General features: G+C 36.0%; 1 long non-coding RNA gene and 1 pseudogene across 1 annotated transcript; one reads left to right on the top strand and one right to left on the bottom strand.

The window, feature by feature from the left end:
- Positions 1-2,617: 2,617 nt before the first annotated feature.
- LOC109689880 (cytochrome c oxidase assembly factor 6 homolog pseudogene) lies at positions 2,618-3,021 on the bottom strand (annotated as a pseudogene).
- A 549-nt stretch (positions 3,022-3,570) lies between these two features.
- On the top strand, positions 3,571-6,673 carry LOC141417271 (uncharacterized). Its single transcript, XR_012441808.1, has 2 exons — positions 3,571-3,978; positions 6,272-6,673. It is a non-coding gene; the product is annotated as an uncharacterized lncRNA (long non-coding RNA).
- The last annotated feature ends 6,044 nt before the right edge of the window (positions 6,674-12,717 follow it).

The raw sequence follows: 12,717 nt of genomic DNA on the forward strand, positions 1-12,717 counted from the left end.
AAACTACTTTTGAAAACAATTTGGCAGTTTCTTAATTGTTTAAACATAGACTTAACCATGTGATCCAGTCATTTCACTCCTAGACATGCCAAAGTGTAAGGAAAGCACATATCCAGACAAAAACTTGTATATTTATGTTTGCAGAAGTTTCACTTGTAAGAGTCAACAACTGGAAACAACCCAGACGTCTATCGATTAGTAGATAGATAAAGAAACATGTAAACATGTATCCATACAATGGGAACACTATACAACAAGAAAAGTGAACTCTAAATATATACTACAGCAGAGATGAATCTTAACTATGATGAGTGAAAAAAGCCAGACAGAAAAAGAGTACCACTACATTATTCAGTTCATACAAATGTGTCTGAAAAGAAAACTAACAGATGGTATCAGAAAGTAGATGAGTAGTTGCCTAGGAGGTGGTAGGGAGTCAGAGAGCGATAACCAAAGACATAGGGAAATTTTTAGAAGTATTGAAATGTTACTTTGATTGGGTGATGGTTTCACAGATGTACACATTTGTTGATGATTTTCAAACTGTAAACTTTAAATATGTATATTGTATATCAATTGTATTGTGGCAGGAAGGCAGGGAGGGTAAAAGGAGATAATGGGTGATAATGAGAGATAATGAGTGTTACAGTGGGGTGAGACCAGAGAAGGGTCACCTCACCCAAGAGGTTAAAGTGGCCAATGAAATAACATGTAACCATGTACGAGACAAGCTGTACGCCCCCATTTCTGTAACCTGCTTAAATGGTATATAAGGAAGGCCCCCTTTGTTCTTGGGGCTCAGTCTTTGAATGAGAATCTGTATAACAAACTTGCTTCCTGAAAGCTTTGGTGCCCCTGCTGTCTGTCTGAGCCATCCTAGAAAAATACCACAGTAAAATGATAAAAACAGAAGAAAAACATAGTTGGTTCTTGGTCAATGGCTACCTCAAAAATAGCATATTAAATTCTATGAATGATAGTATATGAATTATTTCCCCAATATGGTAACTTGCAATCTCTTGAAGTAAAAAGACATTCCTTTTTGAAAAGAACATGCTTTTCACTAACAATTCTTTTCTAAAAAGTGAAGAATTCTCTTTAATCATATGATGAATTTAAGAAAAGTATAGCAATAATGGTACGCTTACACTAGAATGGTACATTATACTAGGATTGTAGGGGTCTTTTGCATATGCATTTTTTGGGAGAGGGTTGCCGAGTGAGACAATGTGCCCTCTGTTCTTGCTGTCTCTTCTCATTTCTCAAAACAATTTAGACAGGTATTTACTTAAAGGATCACAGGTGGATTGAAGTGGTTCAGGGGGTTTTAGCATTTGCCTGTTAAGAGTTCAGATCCTACTTCTCTGACTCACCTCTGGCAAGTGGATTAATCTCTACAAATTTCATTTTCCTCATGTTAAAAATGGGGATGGTACTAGCATGTACCTCACATGATTGTTTTATGGATCGAATAAGATAATGCATAGAAAGCACACAAAATGTCAGCTACTGTACAAAGTCCTTGATGAATCCCACTGACTGGGGGATATGGGGGGAAATCCTAGAACTGAAATGGTAGGGGGCAAAGAAGGATGTTAGCAGAGACCACTGTAAAATTAGACTTTGGCACACTTCTTTTGTTTGGAGAAATAATACCATACAACTGGTGTAAAGGCAGAGAAATAAACATGGAGGGGAGAAGGGGAGCAGTGATTTGAGAAAAACAATGAAGAGGCAAGCTAACACTGTACAAATAAATACACTGTCTTTTAAGAAAATATTGGAAACATCATTATCTGTGCCACCAAAGAATTACTTTAACTGAAGAGATCATGTTTTAGATTATATTTGGAAAATAACTGCAGTAGGTGGAGAAGGAGATCAATTCCTGTCTAGTCCCTAGTTCTACCCTCAACTACTCATTCATAGGAACTCAAGTAGAATCCAATAGAAAATGAGCAGCCAGCTTCACAGGCTGGTGGATAGCCAATGTTTGAACTCCTTTTGCATTTACAGAGCTTCTTTCCACCATCCTGGGCTTGGTTACTTTATTTTTTTCTTTTTGGTGGCACTGGGATTTGAACTTTGGACTTCATACTTGTAAAGTAGGCATTCTACAGCTTGAACCACATTTCTAGTGCATTCGGCTACTTTTGATTGCTTAATTTACCACCTGCACACTCTTAAATTAGAACAACTTTCCCATATTAATACAACTGTTTTCTTCACAAAGTTGTTTCTTAGAAAAACTTTAAAAAGGTGAGGCTGAATTCCTTGCATTTCTTTTGTCTACACCTTGATTTCTTTGGCATAACATCAGTTTGTAGGTTTTGGACATTAAGACATATGCTAATAATCATTCATTAGACTAATCTGGTAAAAGTATCAGAAACTAGCTAACTTCCCCTTGATGGAATGATAATGAGCAACTGAGGAAAAAGTTTATTACCCTTTTTTGTATTCTTACATGAAATACATTTCGACAGTTACACTGATTTTTCTCAATGATAACACACTTTTTGTTTTATTTCTCACTTCATTTCACATTTTCTTTTGTTGTTTTTACAATAGACTTTAATTTTCTTAAAATAGATTTCTTACTAAAGCTGTTGAATACAATTACATTTGGATCTTTACAGTTTGAATGACGGCTCCTCTCTTCGTCAGTCATTTTATCAGTGCTGCACCAGGGAGCAGCATCGACGGGTCCCAGAACCTCTGAGCACCTCTGAATGTCCAGAAAGAAGTATTTCAACCTGCATGAAAAGTTCAGGAGCAAGCTAGGAATTTGCCCTTGATTTTGAAGGCTGGAATTGTCCTGCTTCAAGTTTTTCCTTCAATTTTAAATAGTCTCTTCTTTTAAAATATTTTATCTACTGGTGGGGACAGCTCTACTCGAAGGAGTGTCTCAGCTGGTGACACCAGGACGCATCCTCAGCGTTCTTGTCCAGACACCCACCACCAGTGCAGGTCGCGGGCTCCCCAGCAAGCCTGCCTTTCCTTCATGGACAGGGCTGCCATTCCTGCTGGGGGTCACGATGACATTTAATGGGCCTCCAATGTGGAGAGAGGAAGGAAAAAGTTGCCATCCCCTCCTAGCTGTAGGTTCCACTGAGCGCATTATGGCGTGGCCCAAGAGCCACCACTGCTCTGCAAACCTTATGTTTTCATTTTTTATTAGCATAGAAGAGTTGTTCAGTGGGGATACATTGTGACATTTACATATGTGCTTACAATATATCTTAATTAGGTTCAACCCCTCCATCACTCTCCCTCATCTCCCCTGCACCCCTCTTCGCAGGACAATTTCAACAGGTTTCATCATTCTATTTTCATACAGGAATACAAAATACATATGCCATATTTGCCCTCCTTCACCTTTTGCCCTCTCCCCTCCCCTTGGAACTCCCCCCCTACCCTCCACCCAGACAGGACCTGTTTTACCTTCCTGTCCTTAATTTTTAAGTGTGTGTTGATTATTCAAGGGTTTGCCTTGGTATTTCAGACATGTACATATCGTGCTTTAATTTGATTAACCCCTCTATTACCTACTCTCTCACGGTCGGCTTCCTTATTATTTATTGCCAGGCTCCCCATTATTGCACAGCGTACAGTACATTGCATCATATTGTCTTCACACACTGATGCAATGTGTTTCAATATTTCTCACTCTACCACTCTCTTTCTCTCTCTCACCTCAGATGGGCCCATGAGAACACTGTCATGTTTTCTCTCTCTATCCTCTCTCATGGTCTCATTTTAAAATGATTTAATTGATTTAGTTTGAGACTGAAAAATTTCAGGATGTCACGTCAGACCTTCCTCTTTGGGTAGCATTTTGGGTGATATTGTTTGTTCCCTGATAACACTTTTCTTGTCTGCCCATGTCATGTTAAGTGTGGATGGCACAGTAGAGCCTCTTGTTTGAACACAGGATCATGTCCTTCCCATGAGTACCTATTATACGGAAGGCACTGGGTGAGTTATGTTTTCTTTGGAATCTTACTTCTTTGTCAGTATCTTTTCTATGAGCTTGTCAGCCACATCTTTGAAGGAAATTTGATAGCATGGGTATTTGTTTTGGGGAGGATGGTCTTCCTACTGCCACCATGCTAAAATTCTTGGGGATGGTAAATCTACAATCCTTCTGTAGTAGGCAGCAGAAGTAGTTTGGAGAAAGAAACAGGAAAGGATGTGTAAAACATAATTTTCTTTGACTTCACATGAGGCATGACAGTCTTTATTGAGGGCACCCTGGAAGACAAAAAATTAACCAAAACTTGCATTAAGTATACTTGTAATTGTACATATAATTTAATCTGTTCAGTTAATTTCCATGTAAGCTAACAATGTACCTTACCTAGATAATGAGACATGATTTTCTTCCACACTGCTACTACCCTTCATTTGGTAAGATGGAAGATAATCTTGTTAATAAAATATAGTAACAATTCTAAATTATGCTATAAGGCAGTGATGCTTACAAGAGAAAGATCTGTTCTTTGGACGTGTCACCCTTCAGATCACTGGGTCCTCAGGTCCCCTGCAGGAATATGCAGGACCTGTTGAACATGATTCTAAGAGAGACCCAGGAACCTAGGAAGAGAGCAAAGCAAAGCAAGAGCACTGGGGCTACATGAATAGACACATATTTCATATTGTTCAAACCTTAATTTGTAGGTATATTATGTTAACAAAATCTTTTCTTTTTAATCTGTTTTGCTGAAGACTGAAAGTGGGTTTGGGGTTGGGCAGATGAGAGAGAGAATAAATCTTTATAGAACTAATGTACATAAAATATCTACCCAAAACATTAATTAATCTGAAGTTTTAAAATGCATTAATACCATAGTTTTTAACTGTGAATTCTTTTAAGTACTATCATTATTGGCAAATATATTTTACATAAAAATGATACATGGTTCAAGTAAGACCTCTGAGCTGCTTTATCTGGAGTTCGCCCCCATTCTGCCATGCTCAAAACTCTTTTAGAAGTGTTTAGTCTGTCACTTTAAAATTTAAGAAGATAAGATTAATTTCTAACAGGGGGGAATTGGAATTATTTACTTTGAGCACAAACATATTAACATGTTGCAAATTGGCAGAACAAATTCTTGCAAACACTTTAAAAGAATGGCATGTTTTCCAAGCCTCTATTCTATGAAAGAAAAGGTATTTGTTATTGTAAATATTAACAATGACTAAGTTGTTTGGCATTTAATAAGTAATTCCTAAATCTGATGACTCTAGGATGAATGCATAAGAAAGTAGAAAAACTAAGGAGCAAACAAAGTCAGAATTCTTTCTTTTGGAATAAGCAAAATTCTAAAAAGGAACATTAGCTATGTTGCTGGTTTTCAGTTCAGGTTGTTTTGGGGACAATGTTTTCCTTTCCATCACTCCACCCCACTGCAGTTTTTAATTAAAAATACCTAGCGGTCTATTGATCTATTTGCCACCAGTTTAATGTGTGAAACAATGTGCTTACCACAACTAACCTCTCCCAGGTGACACTTGCTTATTTTCTGGATATTATGAGAGATGTGGCTGTGGAAGCAGATACTCCTATCTTTCTTTTGAACCCTTGGCCTTGTCCTGCCACCCTCACCCTAACAGTTGAGTAAATGTGGAGAACACATGTGTGTGTCAGTGTGCCACCATCCCAAGCTTAGCAGCATCACATTCCTGGTCTCATCTTTACTCCTTCTTTTTGTTCCTTATTAACCCTGCAAAGCATCCACTTCTTTTATTTGCAGGTGCATGCAGCTAGACTTTGGGATGTAGATAATTGTGTAAAGAGCCCTAAATTAGAAGTTAGGAACCTGCTTTTCAATCCCTCTCTGCTATTCACAGACTGAATTCTTGGGTGGGTTTTTCAGCTTCTGTGGCTTCTCTATCTCATTTGTAAAATGAGATTTAATGCTGGATGTGTCTTAAAGTCTCATCTGGGTTTAATATTCCCTGTTATACAAAATAGCCATTTCAAGGAAGAGAAATATAATTGGAATTTTTTGATGCATAGCTAGTGGAACACACAATTATGTTCATTTTGTAAACTGATTTTTTAAAAAATCTGTTGTTAAATGCTACTTCCTTGTTTTAAATATCTTTTAAAGACAAACTTGGGCTTTTTAACCTTCCATAATATATTCTGTGGTTTTCAGTAAAGGAGTTTAAGAACTTTGTATAATTAACAAATCATTCTAAATCAATGAAGATCCACCTCAATATAAATTAGAAGAAATGAATGTCCTAATTTATTTTGTTCCAGACTAAAGACTGCAGTCTGAAGAATACATAAATAAGCTGGAAAAATAGAACCCATTGGAAAAAGCACATCTGTCCACCATCATCACACAAAAAGGCGCATTGTGTGGTCCCAAGAAAGATTACACAGCATCCGAAGGAGGAAGCTCTTTAAGAGAGAGAAAAAGAGAGATGAATAAGCAGGGAACCAAGGGTTCTGTGAGGAAAATCAAAGACTGGGTGGATAGAGCTGGAACTGGAGAAAGAATTTAGGCAAGAGGAAAAACCATGGACAAAAAGAGTTTTTAACTGGACATTCAGGCTTCATCTGAAGTTGAAAAATGGAGAAAAAAATAAGCCTGAGATTTTATTTATTATCACTAGATTTGAGTATGATGAGCAAAATATAATAAAAGAATGAACATGATGATCTCTAAAAAAGTTTATTTTTCATACAGTTTTCTAATCTATAATTTATCACTTGAATTCTGAATGCAGATCTATAACCTTTACAGTCACTGGATTGTAGCAAGAATTGTGGCTGAGCTGTGTAAAGATTAAAGGTAAGACACACAATATCCTCAAATTCTATGAAGAAGGTAAAAATTCCTTAACTTCTCTAAGTGGGCAGTGAATCTAGAATTTGGAAGTCTAATTAAATACAAGCTTTTCAATAGGTGAGATGTTCTTCCTAGGTTAAAAAAAATGAAAATGGACAAATTTTCTTGTCGGTCCTTGTTGTGGCAGACAGTGTTGATTGACTTGCCCAATACTGAATCTCAGCCTTTTCTCCCTTTTCAACTCCAGTTACAGAGACTGAAAGTAAAATACTATTTTCTACCTTCCTTTAGAACTGAAAGGACCATGAGGCTAAAGAGAGGTAAGTAGACATCTGTTGGGATCTTCTCTCTTCCCCCTGTTATTACTTCTCTGATGAGGATATATTGCCCTAAGTGCTGTAACAATTACCTTGTGAACATGAGGGAAAGGATAAATGAGTCAGACAATAGTCATTGTGTCATTGACTCTCTGAACCAATACCAGCAGCTGCTGGCTTCCAATCTTTTATTATATGATAAAGAGAATTCCCCACATGCTTAAATCCTTGCTAACTAGTTTTATTTTCTTATTGAGAAGCAGATTCTACTTTTGCTTCCATGACATACATGGGATCACTCTGATTCCACATTGAGATGGGAAGTGTTTTGTTCCAAGTCTCTTAAACTGCCTTCCATGAACAAATACAGTCCCTTCCCAGATGGACACATGAGTTTCCTAAGGTCACTCTACTTTGCTGTGTAATAGAAGGAGGAGGAAGTAAGGCTTGTCTTAGAAATGTAAATGCTGTGCTCTCAGCAGAAGTAGATTTAAGTCATGGAACTTGACATGTTTTTCTGCTTTTCCTTACCACTTGATAGGACAAGCAGAAGGGCAAATAGCTCAGTCTCTCTCTCTCTCTGTGTGTGTGTGTGTGTATACACACTACTGTGGTATCTCTATACTCTATTCACTCCCAGGACATAGAAAGGCAGAGGAGGTGGGACTAGAATTTGGCACCACAACCAGAAGGAAGGAAACTTATGCTGAAGTCAGCAGCAGGAAAGGGACTCCAAGCTTGCTGCAAACATCTGTAGTAAAAGAAAAGGCTTGACATATAAATGAATGCAGAACAACCTGAATGCCCTGGGAAGCCATACAAAATGCTGAGAAAATTTAGTTTTAATCATTCTGGGTGGGGAAATAGGGAATGTTCATAAAAAGGTGGAGAAGGTGGGGAAAGGGTAGTCTGATGAGCTCATTTTCTCTGCTAGTCACTCAGAGCATATTAGCATGAAAGTAACCAGTCACATAAATGAAATGTGTGCACCTTGGATATGTTACTATGCTCACTAGAACAACCTCCATTTTCCTATGTAACCCATAACACCATGTTGTGTACCTAAATATACACAATACCATTTTTAAAAGAAATGATAATATGCAAATACCTCCAATTACACAGAAAGAAACCAAGAAAAAGAGAAAGAAAGAAAGAAAGAAAAGAGAAAGAAAGAAATGAGTGCATGATGGATACATTAATGTGTTTGCCCTGGTAAACGCTCTATATAAGCTATGACATCATGTTGTAATCCTTGAAAATATACAATGCAATTTATTTATTTACTTTTTAAAAGAAAGTACAATATACAAAATCTCCTATTACAAAACAAGAAAGAAAGAAAGGAAGGAAGAAATGTGAACACATGAAAACTGAGCCATGTTGGATAAGTAACTGTTCATGGAGACAGTCCATGGAAGGTCTAACTGGTACAATCTCCAAATCTGCATGACACTTTGAAAACATTAATGGAAAATTGCTGTACTGCTAGTGCAGCACGCAAAATGAGAAATAAATTACAATAAAAATGACACTCATTGGAGATGTCCATCTTTTGTAATATTTACATGAAGTCATAGCAGCGGTAAGAAAATCCTTGCCACAGCCTCTTCAAGTGTTTCTCAATAAAAATTATGAAATATGTGACAGAGGCTGATGTTGGCATAGAGCAAATGAAGATTTAACTATCAATGGTGAATAATATTCATATTGTCATATTATGACCTGGCATCTTATTTGTGCTCAGACAAGAGGATATTGAATTATACTAATATAAGGCAGTTAGTTTATTTCATTTAACTCCCAAACACATTTAAAGTGAGCTTTCTTTATCATGAAAGAATGTCAAGTCACTTGCAAAGAGCTAAGAGTCTGACTTGAAAATCAGAATTCTCTTGTTAATTATAAAAATTTCAAGCTTTCTAACCCATACAGTCTAGAGAATTGAAATAATCGTTTATATGAAATTTGGCTTTTTGCCATAGAAATTGTAGCCTTGATGGTATTTCAGGAATTATTTAGAAATCCTTTATTAAGCATCAATATCTTTGAGAAAATGAAATGGATTAATGTAGATATATTAGGACTTAAAGTTAGGCAGTAATCATTTACACATTGGTTACCTGTCATGTTTATTCATTTTTCTTGGCCACCAGTGATTGCTGATGGAGGAAGAAATTTTAAAGAAAATAACTCAAAACCTGATGACTCTATAGTCAGAGGCAGCACACATATTTACCTGGATGCCAAAGTTGAGAAGGAGAAATACAAAGCTTGGTTAATATTCTGAAGAGTATTGGTGAGTATGATCTAATTGGTGGGTTTTCCATTGATTCCCTAGAGACTGAAAAAGGTTGACTGTCAGGAAATGTCTTGTGTTTATTCTTCAATTTTCCTTTTTATACTTTCCAATCATTAATCCCTATTAAGATCTCTCTATGGGCCACCTTAAGTGATTCCTCATTTTATATTTTATTTTTATTAAGTTTGAACAATAAATCTTTTATGTTGAACAATTTTAAATTCACTGAAAACTTGTAAAGGCGATTCCTCATTTTAATGGCATTTATAGTCTTTATATTTTCCCCATTTGTTGCTATCTTGCCAAATTAAACGTTTTCTTAATCTTCACTCATAATTTAATTTCTATGACATTTTAATATTCATAAAACATTTCTTTAAATGTGTCTGTCTTTTAAACATCCCATTTGAATGTACTTGTGTCTATAAGGGATGAAATTTGGAATTACATATGCTATTTCACTACTATGTAATTACTATGTAATCACGAGTTTCAGCATTTGTTCAAAGATAATTTGCTTCAGTGGAATTCCCCTTGACCCAAGCACTTTGTCTTTATGTTCTTTAAAATAACTAATTTTCCCTGGTAAGAGACCAAATCATTCATTTAATCTCTAGTGAAGTGTGTTGTCGGTATCCAAAGGAGCAGAGTGGACACACCTGTGCCCTCAGCCTTTTTGACATAGTTCATGCTGCTACAGGCACATTATTTCTGGGATTTCCCCCTGACGTATGCAGGATAATCCTCAGGCAGTTCTTTAGGGAGTACTTGTTATTCTTTTTTATGGATGAGTGCAAGAATCTTGTACACCCGGGAAAAACTGTTGGACTGTTTGTTCTAATGGTAATTTATCTGAGAAAATGTGGAGCTCCTAATGTATCCAGAGGGATTCCCTCCAGTCCTTAAATTGTATTGAGCAGAACTGTGACTCATTTAGAAGGAGTGAGGGTGGCTTGTGCATGGAATTTGAATAAGACATACAGCTATTTGTAGTCTTTAATCTTATTCTAGTTGGAATAATTTTAGTCTTGTACTTCAGTGTTTTGGGAAGAAAAAATTTAGGCAAAAACAGGACTTAGTCATTTCAAGAAATGAAGAACTTCCAAAACTGTGAGACAAAACAAAATTTTTCTCTTTGTAAGGTGTTTGTTATAGTAATAGAAAGCTGACCAACATAAGGGACTCCTACAGAATTAATCTTTATCGTCCTAAAAATATGTGTATATGTATATATGCATATATATAGTTCCAGCTCCAGACAAAGTTTCCTTTGGGTTCTAAGCAGTTTACAAATCTAGAGAGTCTCTGTGTAAAGTGTCATTTGTCTATTTATTGTGTGTTTCCCTAAATGACTACTGTCATCTCCCAATGGTCATTAATATTCTTTCCCAAAGGTTCCATCTGTCAGAAATGGTGAAATGTGATCCAGCATAAATAGGATGAGGTATTTTCATTGGTTCTTGTGGTCTACCATGGCTTGCTGCTGTTCCCATGGGGAGACAGATCTTTTCAATACAGTTGGAAAGTTTCAAGGCTCCAAGTGTCAAACCAGGAGAGGTGCAGCAGTTCTCAGAGGAGAACTAAACAAACAGCTGACAATTCTTTCTCCATTTCTCTGTTAGTACATGTTCTACATGTCTGCGTTTAAATTTCACTTTTTCACACTTGTTTGAACTAAAACTTGTGTTCACTTTGCGCCAATAAAAGCTACAAAAAAACATCTGTACTGCTAAGTAATACTACTATGATAGTCTAGCAAAGTGACAGGTTAAATGATTATAATATAATCACGTGGACAAGGTTTTTGAAGAAAATATTTTCAAGGTATAATAAAATTCACTACTGTAACTATTATTTATACATTTGAAATTAGATTTATACCTACATTTTAAGTATTTAGTATTCCATGGCATTTTATCCTTGAAGCAAATTGAAGGATAGATATGTTATATAGGTTTAGTTTAAGATAATAAATAATTAGTAGAAGAACTGATATTGGATGTTAGCAAATGCCTTCAAAAAGCTATGTACCTGTGCTAGAAAATATGGTTTTGATGAAGTAAATTACTTAGAAAATTATTATTGATTTGTTTTTATGATCTTAAATATTGTACAAGCTTTCTGGAAAGTAATTTTTTGGGTGGTACTGGGATTTGCACTCGGGGTTTTGCACTTGTAGGCAAGCATGCTACTGTTTGAGCTATATCTCCAGTCCTTGGAGAACAATTTTAAAAACTAAGTTTTCATACCCTTTAACTAAAAAGTCTAAGAATATGTTCTAAGTAAGTAATTTGATATTTACTCAGCACACAAATCTCCTTCAAAGTGTTCACATGTGTGATTTAGAATAAGTAACAGCAGCACTGGCTTCTATTACAATGAAACACCCCAAATTTATAACTCAATATATAGAAAAGTATATTGTTTGCTCAAATAAATCTCCAAATGCAGGGTCCTGATGAGTGGGTATACATACAATAATTCAGAGCCTCGAACACCTTTCATCTTATGACTCTTGCAGTTCCTGAGGCTTAGGTGTCCTCTGCCTTTGGGTAACCTGAATGGAAGAAGGCATATGAAGGTCATATGGAACATATTTCATACTGAGTCAGTTGGGGCATAGATCATTCCTGCATGTGTTTCATCAGCCACACACAATCTATGGCCCCCCAACAGTAAGATAAGCTAGGAAATGCTCTCCAGGTGTGTTCTTGGGCAATAGAAGAGGTAAAGTTTGGTGAACTCATAATAATCTCTCTACAGAACTATAACTATGACTACATTTTAGAGTGAATTATATCTATATAGTACAATACTGACTAGCTATGAAACAAATTATGATTTAAAACAATGAAAAGATATTCCGGATACATTGTGGGAAAAGTTCGGATTACAGACAATGCTTTTGGCACAAGTTTCTAGTTGTTCACATGTCATGACCTATGACTTACTCTGTCATTGAAAGCTGACAGAGTAAAACTTAGGAAATGCTATTATCTTAGTTCAGTCATACTTCCTGCTTTCTCAAACTTTCGTTCCTTTTCTTTTCCCTCTTAATATGCTAAGCATGGCAGGTAGGAAGATTTCTTACAGTGGAATCTGATAGATGCAAGTTTGAATATGGATTTTGCCATTCATTAGCTAGGTTAACTGAACCCAATTAGTTAATTTATATGAGGTTTTATTTCTTTTTATTTTGTAAAAATAGAAAATAGTAATAATAATGTACTTTGTAAGGTCATTATGAAGACCAAATAAAATTACATGTGTCTATGAATATAATATAATGTAC

The sequence above is a fragment of the Castor canadensis genome, chromosome 2 (genome assembly GCF_047511655.1).
Source record: "Castor canadensis chromosome 2, mCasCan1.hap1v2, whole genome shotgun sequence".
Taxonomy (NCBI): domain Eukaryota; kingdom Metazoa; phylum Chordata; class Mammalia; order Rodentia; family Castoridae; genus Castor; species Castor canadensis.